Source organism: Typopeltis vanoorti, chromosome 23 (assembly GCF_054136105.1).
Source record: "Typopeltis vanoorti isolate ZY-2024b chromosome 23, IOZ_Tvanoo_1.0, whole genome shotgun sequence".
NCBI lineage: Eukaryota > Metazoa > Arthropoda > Arachnida > Uropygi > Thelyphonidae > Typopeltis > Typopeltis vanoorti.
In genome coordinates this window covers 14,972,610-14,989,823 of record NC_143571.1, presented here as the reverse complement: position 1 = coordinate 14,989,823, position 17,214 = coordinate 14,972,610, and positions in this window count along the sequence as shown.

Below are 17,214 nucleotides of genomic sequence, written 5' to 3'. Positions count from 1 at the left end.
CTGATTTTGATACCGAAATTTATTCCAGCAGTTATTCAAATTATCCTTAGAATCCTCCAGTCTAGTAAGGATGTATTTATGATAGAATTTAACATCATCCATACAAAGTAAAGATCAACATTTCCAATTATGATATTACGTCTAACACCACTTTCTTTCATAATATAATCCATATGATGACGACTAACAATGGAGATAATGTACACCTCTTGTCGTACACCTGACTTAACATAAAACCATCTTCCTATACCTTCTTCAATTCTAACTACTGACTTACAACTCAAATAAAGACTAAGTATAACTTGATATAATGTTCACATCTACTCCATACAACACGAACAAAAAAAAAGATTAAAGTATCTGATATAACCACAAGAAAGAACATACTAGTAGCAGAGTTATGAAGGTAACTTATGTTCTTATATTCTCGTATGTTCTTTCATGTTGTTATATCAGTTGCTTTAATATCATTTTTTCTAGATTTTTATTAAAACTTTCCAGCCATCCCCTGTTTTTCACCTATATTTTAACGAACATGTTTTTACAATTATATATTGCAATAGACGTTTAAGTTATTTTCATTTTTTTTTCATTTGCTTTATAGACAGAGAGCATTTTCAAGCATTCCAAATTTATGAAATTCACCGGTTACATTTTTGCACTCCTCCTACTCATGACCATAAGCAAGTATGAGCAATAGTAATGTCATTTGTGTTTGCAACTAGTTCGAGGATAGGAAAACTGTGCAGGATTCGCTGGCTCCTAGTATGTTCCTTCCATAAATGTAGTCCGTCTACAGCAAAAAATTTGAGCAAAAATTCTCTAACAAACAAGGCGGAGCAACGCATTGTAGAATGCAGAGCGACTTTCAAATGCATCAGAGAATGTTGGAGATGTATTTGTTTCTTCTATCCCACAATCTAATCACGAGTTCTTCGTTCCAAAATGCGAAAACATTCCAGAGGTTTGCACAAACAATTTACAGACATAAACGCACTCACTTCATAATCTTAATTGTTTGGGCACAGTCTGAACAACCAATTAAAAGATTTCATTTTAAGAGGACAACCACAGTGTGTTCCTCCCCGCACCTTTGTTTTTTATTATACTTTTCTATCTATCTACTGGCAGAACTTCAACTAACTGATTTGGTTAAGAATTAAATTACAGAATGCAGTCGGTCAAATGAATATTTATTTCGTTTCCATTTTGCAAAATTGCTTCAATCTTTTGAAACACTTTGTGTGCTCAGCTAATGCCAGAAGAGGGATGGTTGAATCATTGATTTATGGGAAATCAACACTGCATCTCTTTATCGCAAATCGATGTTATTTCTAAATTGCATTAAACAAGTTTTATATTTTAAGTACTACTTTTCAAAGTGTATATAATTTTGTAAAAAATTTCCAAGTCACTGACTAAATCAGTAATTGGAATCGGAATTTTTTTTATGGGCATTTTTCGTAAATGTAGGGCCGCTGATTTAATCGAAGGCAATTTTAGAATAAACAATGTGCATAATATGAGAATAAAGATCACTGCCTGCCAGACTGTTGTCATGTGATTCCATCAATAGATATAAATAGTGTCGATAAGGACGTTTTCTAGCTAAAAATTCTGTTGGTATTTAAATGGTGGCAAACTTTCACGAAACTCCGGATACGTTACCAACTAAACAAACGCGCGCGCGCTTGTTTAGTGTGTATGAGTGGTGTGTGAATCAGACACTACACAATGCGAACTATGCTACCTCTTTTTACTCATATCATCTTCAATATTCATCTCAGATTATTCGTAGATGTATCCGCTGTCCTCCTTATAGTCTAATTCGCTGTGTCGATATCAATTTCATTTCACTCGTTCGCCATTTATTATTGAATCTCTAATTCCATTTATTTTTCTTCGTTTAGTAATAAGACTTCATTCATTAATAATTAATTCATTTAATGTTACAACGGAACTACACCGTATCTTGAGAACACAAGATACGATAAGGAGATACGTTAACCACTTAAAAAAATCAAACTGCTATTGCTAAATTGAAATGACTATCTCAAGAATTCAAACATTCTCTATCTATCTATATCTATCTATCTATCTGTCTATCTTCCCAATCAATTTCCGAGTGGTGGTCACTTTTTAAATCCAAAGTTAGGGTATTTACCCAAAAATATAGTCACCAGATGAATTTGAATCAGCATTCAGTCCTTAAAAATTTGCAACAACAACAGCAATTGCATCATCCAGAATCTGAGGAATACCAGTCCCTAGAAGTCACCATACGCTCACACCTAGAGCACTCTGCAAGAGGAGCACTAATAAGAGCACGACGCAAACACATTAACTTCGCAGATGCCCCCACAAAGTATTTCTTCTCACTAGAAAAACGCCAACAAGAGTGCACCACTATATCTGCTATTAAAACAGATAGTGGAAACATCATAGAAAATCATGACGAAATCCTCTTATGTATCAAGCCAACTCAACATCTATGTAGGCCACGAATATAATTCTCTCCGATGTGAAAAGACTCTCACCAACAACAAGGAGTAACACAGAACTCCCCATCACGTTACACGATCTGAAAACTGCCCGCACCTCCTTACCTAAAGATAGATCTCCTGGCATAGACGAGCTCACCACTGAATTTTACCAGTCCTTCTGGGAACAGCTTGGACCTATCCTCTACAGAGTTTTTGTCGACGCGAATACCAATGGCTTTCCACTCAATATGACAACATCAGTTATTAAAATCATTCCAAAGAAAGGAGACGCGACGAAACTAGGAAACTAGAGACCCATCTCTATCACAAATACCGACTGCAAAATTATATCAAAATCCATTACCAACAAACTTAAACCCGCTCTGAGCGAAATAATAAATAGGTATCAGAGCTATTCGATCCCTGGAAGATCTATCCACGAAAACTTACACCTCACCTCATAAGGGATCTCATAAGCATTGCGAACAACAACAGTGAAACAATGGGTCTTTTAACACTAGACCAAGAAAAAGCTTTCGACCGCGTTGAACACCTATACCTCTTCAACTACTAGAAATCATTTGGCTTTGGCTCAAGCATCATTCACTCTATTAAGATGTTGTATGCCAAGGCACAGTTTTGCATGAAAATAAACAACAGGCTTACCATAACTGCACCATACAGCAGAGGTATTAAACAAGGCTGTCCACTCTCCGGTCCTCTTTACACAGTTGCCATTGAACCCTTTTTGTGTAGACTCAGCATGCTGCTCAGGGCATGCCGCCCTAAACTTCCCTACCAAACCATAACCCTGACAGCATATGCTGATGATGTTACAATCACATCCCGCAAAGAAGAGGATTTCCATAACATACAAATGGCATACCAACAATATCAGGCAGCCTCAGGAGCCAAACTAAACACACATAAAATCACGGCACTGTGGTGTGGCAAATGGAAAAACCGAACCGATTCTCGAATGTCTGGTACCTGGTCCGCAGAGGAAAATAAATACTTGGGGATTTACCTAGGAAACACGCCCTCTTATGTGGATAAGAACTGGGAAACACTAAACAAACGTTTCAAGCAAGTACTAGAAAGTGAGAAGCAATACGAGCCTCTGCCTCCACAAGATGGAGAACAATAATCGTGAACCAAATAGCCACCAGTTCGTTTGGCATACACTAAAGATTCTTACGCCACCAGTGCAATTCATCAAACAAATAAAGTCAACCATCTATCGATTCATATGGAACAAAACAAACTGGCTTTCCTACTCCAAGAGATGTACTTCACTCAAAGATAGAGGACAAAATTTGGCCTCCATTGACAACAGGATAACAATGTTCCGCGCTCGATTTCTCCTTAATGCCCTACAACAGGAAATATCACCCAAATGCACCACTGAATATATTTTCCTTCTGCCACTAGAGGTCTCTCTCTCTCTCCACAACCTAAAGAATGACAACAGCTCAAGTGGCAGTAAATTTAATAAACTTCTACAAAGATGCCCTTCGACGATGGAAGAAGCTAAACCTCCAGCACACAGTGAAGACATCATCCCTACCTGAATTCCTTATGGACCCCATCTTCCACAACACGATGGTAAGAAGCCCGATCACTCAGAAAGAGTGATCGGACTTACTTTTTGTTTCCTCCATAGAGCTGGCGAAGCCTGAGGATCTTGGGTGACATTCTTTCTCCAAGCCTCACCTGTCGCTTTCCAAAATCGCTCGAAAACCTGGAACATGGGAATGAATCTGAGCAGATTGACACTGTAAAGGCAGCTTTTCAAGCCGCTATGCCTGACAGAATAACAGAAGTGGGGCTTAGCCCTCCAAACTCAGAAGATCTGGCGCCTATCTTTCTGGTAAAAACCAATAACTCATGGTAGAAGCTTACACCCAGCAACACCAACAAGATCTACAGCACACTAACACAAGAGTCGAACCAAATCACTTTATTGGAAAATCCTGCATCATCTGATCAAACACTATTTCAATGGGATCTACCATATCGCACAAGAGCCATCAAATCTGACGCAGATATTCAGTGGAGAATGCGGCACAATATATTACCCACTCCTACTATATTACGATAATTTAATTCAAACTTCTCAGATAACTGCCTGTTCTGCTACCAATTAGGAACAGTCCAGCATATCTACTTGGAATGCCCAGTCAACACTAAATTAATCAGTTTGTCTCGGGAAACGGCAGCTCTCACCTGTGTTAGTCTTCATACAGAAGAGGAATATTTCAATCTCGTCCATGCGGAGTCAAATAACCATTCATTCTGCAATTACCTCTTCATCACCGCGAAAGCGGTAATATACAACTTCTACCTCAGATATACAAGGCCAGACAGCACAGCAACTGCACAGAGAGAGGCAACTGACCAACTCATTGCAGCCTTCAAACAAAATGTGAGAAGTCGGATCCTACACGAGCATCACCACCATAGGCAAAACAATACATTAGATCTTTTCCACCAAGACTGGAATCCACGGAATCAACTCCTGGCTGAGCAGGGTGGCCGCATTATAATCCACTTTCCAGCATAGAAGTGACACCATCTCCCCCCAAAGAAATGGGGAAGAAGGATTGTTGTGCTTAACAGTACGAAAATTAATCAGCTGGCACTCTCATGTAAATAGATAATATTGTGCTATAGTAACTCCTATGTTCTTCCACATTTATGTTCTTATACAGTATCATGTTAAAATAACTCTTAATGGCTTTAATCTAATAAAAAAAATGTAATTCGCCTTATAAGTGACTTCGATGTAACATACCCCAACAAGAGTATGAGCATGTAACCTCTCTGCCTGACTGCAGAGAACCAAAAACCGGTTAATCCTGTACATAAGATTGTTATGTTCACAATTAAAAAAAAAATATATATATATATACACCTTTACCTCTTCAACTGCTTGAAAGCATTTGGCTTTGGCTCAGGCATCATTCACTCTATCAAAATGTTGTATGCCAAGGCACAGTTTTGCATAAAAATAAACAACAGGCTTACCATAACTACACCATACAGTAGAGGTATTAAACAAGGCTGTCCACTCTCCGGTCCTCTTTACACAATTGCCACCGAACCCTTTTTGTGTAGACTCAGCATGCTGCTCAAAGCATGCTGCCCTAAACTTCCCTACCAAACCATAACCCTGACAGCATATGCTGATGATGTTACAATCATAGCCCGCAAAGAAGAGGACTTTCATAACATACAAATGGCATACCAACAATATCAGGCAGCCTCAGGAGCCAAACTAAACACACATAAAACCATAGCACTGTGGTGTGGCAAATGGAAAAACCGAACCGATTCCCCAATGTCTGGTACCTGGTCCACAGAGGGAAACAAATACCTGGGGATTTACCTAGGAAACACACCCTCTTATGTGGATAAGAACTGGGAAACACTAAACAAGCGTTTCAAGCAAGTTCTAGGAAAGTGGGCAGCAATACGAGCCTCTGCCTCCACAAGAGGGAGAACAATAATCGTTAACCAAATAGCCACCAGTGTCGTTTGGCATACACTAAACATTCTTACGCCACCAGTGCAATTCAATCAAACAAATAAAGTCAACCATATATCGATTCATATGGAATAAAACAAACTGGCTTTCCTACTCCCAGCTATGTACTTCTCTCAAAGATGGAGGACAAAAGTTGGTCTCCATTGACAACAGGATAACAACGTTCCGCGCTCGATTTCTCATAAATGCCCTACAACAGGAAATATCACACAAATGCACCACTGAGTATATTTTCACTTCTGCCACTAGAGGTCTCTCTCTCCACCACCTTAAGAATGACAACAGCTCAAGTGCCTGTAAATTTAACAAACTTCTACAAAGATGCCCTTCGAAGATTGAAGAAGCTAAACCTCCAGCACACAGTGAAGACAGCATCCCTACCTGAAATCCTCATGGAACCCATCTTTCACAACACGATGGTAAGAAGCCCGATCACTCAGAAAGAATTTTTCTTTCCTCCATGGAGCTGGCGAAACGTGAGGATCTTGGGTGACATTCTTTCTCCAAGCCTCACCTGGCGCTTTCCAAATTCGCTCGAAAACCTAGAATATGGGAATGAGTCTGAGCAGATAGACACCATAAAGGCCGCGTTTCAAGCCGCTATGCCTGATAGCATAACAGAAGTGGGGCTTAGCCCTCCAAACTCAGAAGTTTTGGCGCCTATCTTTCTGATAAAAACCAATAACTCATGGGAGAAACTTACACCCAGCAACACCAACAAGATCTACAGCACACTAACACAACAGTCGAACCAAAGCACTTTGTTGGAAAATCCTGCATCATCTGATCAAACACTATTTCAATGGGATCTACCATATCGCACAAGAGCCATCAAACCTGACGCAGATATTCAGTGGAGAATGTGGCATAATATATTACCCATTCCTACTATATTACGAAAATTTAACTCAAACGTCTCAGATAACTGCCTCTTCTGCTACCAATTAGGAACGGTCCGGCATATCTACTTGGAATGCCCAGTCAACACTAAATTAATCAGTTTGACTCGGGAAACGGCAGCTCTTACCTGTGGTAATCTTCATACAGAAGAGGAATATTTTAATCTCGTCCATGTGGAGTCAAATAACCATTCATTCTGCAATTACCTTTTCATCACCGCAAAAGCGGTAATATACAACTTCTACCTCAGACATACAAGACCAGACAGCACAGCAACTTCGCAGAGAGAGGCAACTGACCAACTCACTGCAGCCTTCCAACAAAAGGTGAGATGTCGGATCCTACACGAACATCACCACCATAGGCAAAACAACACCTTAGATCTTTTCCACCAAGAATGGAATCCACGGAATCAACTCCTGGCTGAGCAGGGCGAGTGCATTATAATCCACTTTCCAGCATAGAAGTGACACCTTTACCCCCCCCCCCCAAAAAAAAAAGAAAGGGGGAAGAAAGAAGGATTGTTGTGCTTAACAGTGCGAAAGTTAATCAGCTGGCAATCTCATGTTAATAGATAATATTGTGCAATAATAACTTCTATGTTCTTCCACATTTATGTTCTTATGTTAAAATAAGATCTTATGTTATCATGTTAAAATAACTCTTAATGTTAGCCTTATAAGTGACTTCGATGTAACATACCTCAACAAGAGTATGAGCATGTAACCTCTCTGTCTGACTGCAGAGAACCAAAAACCGGTTAATCCTGTATATAAGATTGTTATGTTTACAATAAAAAAAAAAAAAATATCCCAAGAAAGGGGGAAGAAAGAAAGAAAGACTTTTCGTGCTTAATAACAGTGCGAATATTAATCAGCTGTCACCATCATGTAAATAAATAATGTTGTCCTATAGTAACTGTTATGTTCTTATACATAAATATCAGATTTTGTTCTTATAGAGTATCGTCAAAATAACTGTTAATGGCTTAAATTAAAAAAAAAAACGTAATTCACCTTATAACTGATATTTCGATGTAACATACCTCAACACGAGTATGAGCATGTAACCTCTCTGCCTGACTGCAGAGAACCAAAAACCGGTTAATCCTCTACATAGGATTGTTATGTTTACAATAAAAAATAATAAAAAAAAATATCTCTCTATCTCTGAAGCCTCACTTCCAATTATTCACTCCAACTACAAGAAATATACCACTCCCTCATATCAGTGCCTCCAACTTCGCCATTCTTATATTCATCCTTAACCCTCTCATCTACTAAGCTGCACATGCCACCCAGTTTTCTGTGGGATCTTCCAAATATTCATTATCGACATACAGTGGAGGCTATGGCATAACATCTTGCCAACTCCTACTAAGCTGCACAAATTTCAGCTAAGACAATCGGATTAGTGTCTATTCTGAGAAGTTTCAGGCACCTTAGAACACCTACATATCTAACCTGTCCTGCAAACAAAGCGATGATCACCTACGCCCTGAATACAGCCTCTAGCATCTGTAACTACGCACACAGCCAAGAAGACTACTGGAATTTAGTCCATACAGAAGAGAACAAACACAGATTATGGAACTTCCTCTTCATCTGCGCCAAGGCCGTCATTTACATTTTCTACCTTAAGCAAACAAAAAATAACCAGCACCCATCCATCACTGAATCGGAACAAACCCTCATGTGTAGCCTACGGCGGAAACTCCAAAACAGGAGTTCACTGGAATTTGATTACTACAAAGAAACAGGAACTGTCACAAAATTCATAGAGGAGTGGAATCCAACTGGTACCCTGTTCTGGATTGCCGACGACAATACACTTCAGCTGAAGAATAACTAAAAGTGATGCTGAACTGTAATATTGACTCTCACTGAAATGACACATCCTGCCTACCATGAATGTACCTTTTTCCCTTCAGTTCTATTCAATATCTAAAAAGAAAAACCTTTTTTTTCCTGTAATGCACATTCTTATAATATGTAAATAGTCTGTTTTTTGTTATCTATCTTCCAATGTATATTTTATCAAGTTCAATAATATATATATATATATATATATATATATATATATATCTTGTTTCGGACGATTCTTCATAGGCAGCTGCTGAACTTCAGGGTGTCCAAGTCACTTATCACTTTTCACATATATTCACCTATCTATAAAATAAAAGAGATACTTTTCGTGGCTTTTAATACACGCAATTGTTACAGATTTCTGCCATTCATTTGTAACAATAAGCAATCTTGTTTGGCTGGCAATATGAACCTAGAGCAGTATAAGACGATGTCTATACAAGAAGAATTTTGTCCCAGTGCGTCACTGCATATCCGTTGAGTTCAGAACTGCGGTTTACTCGAGTGATTGTTTCCATAATTTTACACGTAATTTCTGAATCCTATTGCACACATCCAGTCCATTAATTATGATCACTGATTTCCTCCAAAGTAAATCCTCCCACTTAAAGTCCACACAATAAAGGCCAAAAAAAAAATCTGCTTGAAAGGAGTCGATCTCAAATTATTATTTAAACTGATTCCCAGAAAATGCTTTTCTTAAGAAAGAGACAATAATATCGTGCATGGCTTGTGTAGAATCTCTGAATAACTAGGTTTCGACACCTACAGTTTGATTTTGTGTGTGTGTGGGGGGGGGGGGGGGTGCGTGCGCGCCTGCGTTTTAGCTAGGTTTCTGACCGCGTATCCAGGCAGAACGAAATAAGAGATCGGTTTTCAATTAATGTGGGGGGGGGGGGGGGTGGGGGGGGGGGGGGGTGGGGGGGGGGGGGGGTGGGGGGGGGGGGGGGTGGGGGGGGGGGGGGGTGGGGGGGGGGGGGGGTGGGGGGGGGGGGGGGTGGGGGGGGGGGGGGGTGGGGGGGGGGGGGGGTGGGGGGGGGGGGGGGTGGGGGGGGGGGGGGGTGGGGGGGGGGGGGGGTGGGGGGGGGGGGGGGTGGGGGGGGGGGGGGGTGGGGGGGGGGGGGGGTGGGGGGGGGGGGGGGTGGGGGGGGGGGGGGGTGGGGGGGGGGGGGGGTGGGGGGGGGGGGGGGTGGGGGGGGGGGGGGGTGGGGGGGGGGGGGGGTGGGGGGGGGGGGGGGTGGGGGGGGGGGGGGGTGGGGGGGGGGGGGGGTGGGGGGGGGGGGGGGTGGGGGGGGGGGGGGGTGGGGGGGGGGGGGGGTGGGGGGGGGGGGGGGTGGGGGGGGGGGGGGGTGGGGGGGGGGGGGGGTGGGGGGGGGGGGGGGTGGTTGTAGTTTATAATAACCTAAAAATAATGAATTCCTTCTATAAACATAAAGACATACATAAATATACTTGGGCAGCAAGAGGATGGAAATCAATATTAGATTATGTTATGTTAAATGAAAAGTCATCAAAATTTTAACTAGATGTTAGAGTTCACAGAGGATATGAAATAAGCAGTGACCACTTCCTTGTTAAAATAAAATTAAGATTACCACCTAAATGACTACAAGTAACAAGAACAGAAAGAAAATTTGAAACATTTGTTTATAAAACTAGACTATTGAATAATACAAATGTACAATGGCTATTTGAACAAAGAATTAACCAGTATCTAGATAAAATAAAACAAAATGAAGAAATAGAAATGGAATGGCTTAATATAAAAACAATAATAAATGCTGCAGCAAATGAAAGCTTAGGAAAGACCAAAAAATTCAATAAAAGGAAAAAAAACTGAAGATCTGGGATGATACACTCAAATAAATAATCAAAAAGAAAAAGAAGCCTATCACAAATGGTTAAGCAGTAAAAGATTAGAAGATGAAATAGAATATAAAATAGTAAGAGCTATAGCTAAAAGAGAAGTCAGAAAAAGACATAGAGAATCATGGAACAAATTTGTTTCTAATTTAGAACATGATTTATATAAAATAAGACCCAACGCATATAAGATTTTGAAACTCTTAAATTCAGGTACCAAAGAAAACATAAAACTAAACACCGAATTGCAATTAGAAGAATTTCTAAATTACTACACAGAATTGTGGACAGACAAATATTTTAAAAAAGACAACTGAAAAACAATTAACAAAAATGAAAAGGAAATAACTAAAGAAGAATTAGAAATCAGCCTGAAAGAAACAAGAAACGGAAAATCACCTGGAGAAGATAAGCTAGGTTCAGAACTATACAAATACGCAGGAACAAGATTCAAAGAAAGACTCTTTTTATTTTTAAATAAAATTTATTCAACTGGTATTCCACCCCAATAGGATGGAAAAAAGCAATTGTGATTCCTATCTTTAAAAAAGGTAATAGAGATGATCCTAAAAACTATAGAGGTATCAGAATACTAAATTCCTGTTACAAAATATATAGCAGAATCTTAAATAGCAAACTAATGAAATATTCCGAAAACTTTATTTTAGAAGTACAGAATGGATTTAGAAAAGGACGATCATGTGTAGACCCGGCCTTTTGCCTAAAATTAATAATAGAGAAAAGAAGAGAATACAAATTAGAAACACATATTACATTTATTGACTTTGAAAAAGCATTTGACAAAGTTAAAAGAAACATATTATTTAACATATTAAAAGAAAGACAAATACCAAATAATATCCTAAAAGCTATCACAAGTATATATATGAAAATAATCAAATACAAATAAGATTAAATCACGAGCTATCATATACGAGAGAGATAAACCAACAGGTACGACAGGGATGTCCCCTCTCAGCAACTCTTTTTGTTATCTATTTAAATGAAATAATAATAAAATGGAATAAAATTTTACATCAAGGAATTAAACTTTCTCTTACAGTAAACTTAAACACTCTCCTCTTTGCCGACGACCAAATGATAATGAAAAATTCGGAAGATAAACTACAGAAAGCTACTTTAGATCTAAATGAGATATCCAAAGATTATGGTATGATAATATCAAGAGAAAGATCAAAAACTATGGCCTTTAAAGGACAAGATCCAGCAAGAACTAAAATAGTAATAGATAACAAGATCTTAGAACAGGTGAATTCATTTAACTACCTAGGATGTATGATCACATATGAAAATGAAAAAGATATAAACGTAAAAATTGCAAAATATTTAAAAATAACAGGTGTAATAAACTCTATATTTAAACCAAACCTAGTTCAAAAACAAACCAGACTAAAAGTATACAATACATTAGCCCTACCAGTCTTTATGTATGGAAGCGAAATCTGGACAATAAAACAAAAAGACAAACAAAGATTAACAACAGCAGAAATGAAGTTCATGAGAAAAACTGCAAAGTATACCCTTGATCACAAACGAAACGAAGAAATTATGAAAGAATTAAACCAGGAATCAGTAATAGAAAAAATTAAAAAATATAAACATAAATGGATGGAACACGGTCAAAGAATGAAAACATAAAACAGCCTTAAAGTACCAGGTCGTCCTCTTAAACGATTCAACGATGACTTCTAAGGCCGGAACAGGCCATGCTAGGCCTGAATTCTTGATATGCATGATGATGATGATGATGATGATGATGTTTAAATCCCGTCGTGATATGCATTTACAAGGGTGTGCTGAAAAGTTGTGATAATCACCATGAGGTAGCACCATGTAACTTACACATCCATTCTACATATTCCCCACGTAGTGTTGTACACTTGTTACAACCCTGATGCATCATTTGCAAAGCTCTGAGAAAAAAAGTCTTTCCCTTGTTGCACAAACCAGTCCTCAGCTGCTCAGATATGACTTCATCATCTGTGGTAAATTTGTTCCTTTCAAGTGTTTCTATAAATTTGGGAACAGAAAATAGTCAAATGGCACCAGGTCTGGCGAATAAGGTGGGTGAGGCAGACAATACTGAAAGCCCAACTTGTGTTTGTTGGGTTTCATGAGTTGTGTGAGCGGGTGCCTTGTCCTGAAAAAGCAACACACCTCTACTCAGTTTCTCGTGACATTTTTCCTTCAGTACCTCCTTCTGTTCCTTCAGAGCTGTTGAATAAACTGCTGTTGTAACAGTTTCACCTTTTTTTTAGGTACTTGGTAAGGATTACAGCATCCATTTCTCAAAAGACAATGGCAGGGACTTTCCGTGCTGACTTTTGGATTCGGAACTTCTTTGGCCTTGGAGAACCTTTGTGTCCCCACTCCATTGACTGCTATTTGGTCTCTGGATCATAGTGATGAAGCCATGTTTCACCAACAGCCACAATACGAGCCAAACAATTTTAGTTAGGCTCGTATTGTGGCTGTTGGTGAAAAATCCCAAACTCCCTTGAGATTACAGTTCAAGTTCTCGCTTTTGGTCGGCATTCAAGCATTTGGGGAACCACTTCGCTGAGGGCTTATGCATGTCCAGATGTTGGTATATAGATACCCAACTCGTTCCCTGGATATCCGTAGAGTCTTTGCAATGATTTTGGCTAGTATTCGTCATCAAGGATCATTGCATGCACTACATCGATGTTTTCAGGTGTGCTCGCTGTGGAAGATCTTCTTCTGGTCTACAGGATGCCCAGTTTTAAACTTGGCCACCCATCTGGCGACTGTTGAATATGCTGGGGCACAGTCCCCTAAAGTCTCACATAAAGTTTGGCGAATCTCAATTGCAGAATTTTCTTGCTACACGTGATGACGGCTCGTACTTCTGTGTCTTCGAATTTCTTCAAAACCTCTGACATGTCTTCTTATATACCTAAAAGAAGAAACATTTATTACAATTTGATTAAACATGGGATTAAAGAATTTTAAGATTTGTTCTTTCTTTCGGTTATATCAGTTGTTTTAATATCATTTTTGTTCTGGGTGTTCATCAGAACTTTTCAGTCTCCCCCCCCCCCTGTCGTAATGCTTCACAGTCTGATGTAAACGAATATTAGTAATTCATTAATGATTATAAAACTAATTCTCTGAAAAAAAAGAAATACTTTACTCCAACAGTTCTATAATAGCTTATAGTAAATCATTATACGATTAGGTTTGCTTTAGTTTTTGGTTTCTTGATTTTTTCTTCTTGAGAATAAGCTTCCTTAATAAAGAAAGTCTTTAATTGTTAATCCTTTCGCTAGCCATAACAATGGATAAGCTGACTAATTAGAACGCATGTTTCTTCCATATGTTTCCAACCTTATTAAACACTTATTGTCTTGAGTGTATTAACTGGTATAAAGAGTCAGCACACGTGGAAGTACAGAATCTTCAAGATGCTCTAGTTATTACACGTGCCGCAAATCTAAGATAAAAAGTGACTAGTTGGTTGGTTGTTCAGGAACGAATTAAAAAGTAGCTGAGGCTATGAAGTGAATGTGTTACGTCTGCAAACTGCATGAGATCTCCGGCTATTTGTCAGTTTTGTGATAATAAAAGTCGCAGCTTTTGTAGGAATTCCTGTATTACCTCCGTACAATATGACATGGAAGAATCTTGATCATTATTCTCACTAATAAGTTTGCTTATTTAAAAAGATACTTTTAGGGAAAAGAAAGTAAATTTATTAAACCTCGAAACTGCACTTTTCACTATGGACTTCTACATAAAAGTACGCGAGGACCGAATCGGTATTACTCATTCTCCTAATCAGCTCTTTGAAGTTATTTTCCGAAGGGCAGATAAAACATAATCATATTTATTTTTTGATTATTTCTTAGGGGATAAATTTAATTAATTAGACTTGTGTTTAATGTAATTAATAAAGCAAAGTATTCACAGTACTGGGAACGGAGACTCCCGTTAAGACTGAACAATTCCCAAATATTGGTTTTAGCCTCGAGGTCCACATCCACATACTCGTCTTTATCTAACAACATTAGTCGTGAAATATAATAGAATCGAAAGGTTATTCATTTTTATGTCGATAAATTTATAACAAACCCACAGCTATTTGATAATATTGATCTGTACCAGATATAACGATAAAAGAAAAGAAAAATTGAAGACATTAAAAAATTAGCCTTTGAGGCTTAAGGAACCTAAGGAGCAGATACCTTGGTTATATATTGCGCAATAAGTGATGATCAATTTAAACAACGCGATTTAATTCTGAATTCCTGTGTTAATAATACGTCAGATGACACGTCATAGTGTATAATATGTTAAAAATGGTAGGAGTTTTAGTCGTTTATAAAGGCTTCAGACACGCTGACAGCAAAGATAACTGGATGAGGATGATGTCTTTGACATGAATTCAAATAAAAATATCACTGACTTTTAAAATTTAATCCAAATAAGATCAATGGTTTTTGTTTTTCTTAACAAAATCCTGGAAATTGTGGTCAAATTAATTTATTGAAATAAATGTTATTTTTCTTGAAAGACGAAAACTTAAAAAAAAATATGGGAATTACTACTCTTATTGGCAGTCCTGTATCTTTTGAGTTGTGTGCCTTGAAAAACTAAGAAAAAAACTGAATAAGTGAATCTCGAAAATCGTACTTGGCTTTTTTAGTTGTAAAAATATCTGCTGCCAGAATATCGCTTTTATGTTGATACCAAAACACATCCAGTCATATTTTACATCCACAATTTATAGTCAACAGAAATAATACGCCATCCGAATTTTATATCAGATGGAAGTGATATCTTGTAGAGCATTTTTAAAAGTGTTCTGTTTGGTTTATTTTTCTCGCTGGCTTTCATATTTTTAAGTTTATTTTTTTCCTCAGCAGAAGCCGTTTTTCCTAACTCTCTCTCTCTCTCTCTCTAACTCCGTCTACCTTATCCTTTCTTCTTTTTTAGTGAAGCCTCGCGTCCTTCATCAAAGCTTTACCAGTTGCCCAGAGCAACATAATACACATAGTCAACAAAAGTTTTGCGAACAGTCTTCCTTAAAAAGCAATACTGTAATAGCGAATGTCAGAAAACGTAAAGCTGCGATAAGCAACAAATTACTCTATTTTTATTTTTTTTTTCATCTCGAATAATAAACAGTCACAAGCAACAATTTTTGCGATTAGAACTCTCAATGCTCTTCTAACAGACGCAATTAAATATAAATTCATTTCACTTTTTTCGTAGACTATTAGAACATCATCATCGTCATCATTCAATTCGAAGATTTATTCTTATTATCATCTGTGCCAGTCTCTCAATCGGTCATTTAGTTTAAAGAATGGCATAATTTATTTTTCGTTCTTTTCTGGATTGTTTTATAGTCAAGTACTTTTTTATATCACTCCCACACACGAGCTACCGCAAAGCCTGAAGCAAATAAATTCCGCGTGGGGATTGGGGGCAATAGTTATGTGGCTATTTTGGACTCTTAATCTTTGTTTGTATTTTTGTTTTATTGTCCATCACTTCCGCAAAGCAATTCATCGCCTTGTATAGCTAATTAATCTAGTTTGTTAGCGGGTTCAGTTCAAGTGCAAGCAGCAGCCAGTTTTTGTGTTTTGAGGTGTATCTACACAATAGTTTTGAGGCATGAAAAACCCGAGTTTCCAGGTGGGGGAGGGGGTGACCTCCTTGAGAGAACGGCTTACTCACCTTACACTTTTGACTGAAAAGCCCTGATAAAGTTCTTCGCCTCATAGACGGTATTAGAACTCAGATCTTTCCAACCAACTGAACTACGAAAGCTCTACTCTAAATCTTAGTCTTATATTTTTATATTATTCTGAGTTATCTTCTCCCGCTGAAGTTCCTTTTATCTTCTTCTTTAAAGCAAATTTCTAATTCTTCCATTGATACGACGTTCTGATTTTCATTCTTCATTTGTTAAATGTTACTTTAATAATTATCTTTTCCCTTCAGCCTTATGGCTGGTGGGACACCAATACGCTGCTATGCCAGGGAGATGATTATCAAGCAAGGTGGTTTTCCGTTGCCTTCCTTGCCTTAAGTATATTTATGACTGTAGCCGTGTGTGTTTACGGAACTGGTTTGCTTGTTTTGAGGGATGACAAACTCGAATTACCGAAAGAAAACCGTCTACCTTCGTATATGTGACCGGCTAACTCACCTTTAGTCGAAAGAGACAAGATAAAGGTTCCTCACATCATGGACGGGAATCGAACCCAGGTCTTCTCTACCAAAGGGCTTCGTCTATATCTATTGAGCTACAGGGGCTACACTTTAATAATGATTATTAGTGAATTTAGAAATTTTATGTCTTTAAGCTCACTACTTATATTTGCTGTTTATCTAACATCTTTCTTTAGTTGTTGTTTTTTAAAATATCAATGAAGTCTATTATGAACGACTGTAATATCATAAGCATAAAATATATGAATATCCATATTAATCATATTATTTGTTAAAACTTTGATTATAATATTAACAAGTCGATAAAATACGGAACACTGAAGGTATTCTAAAA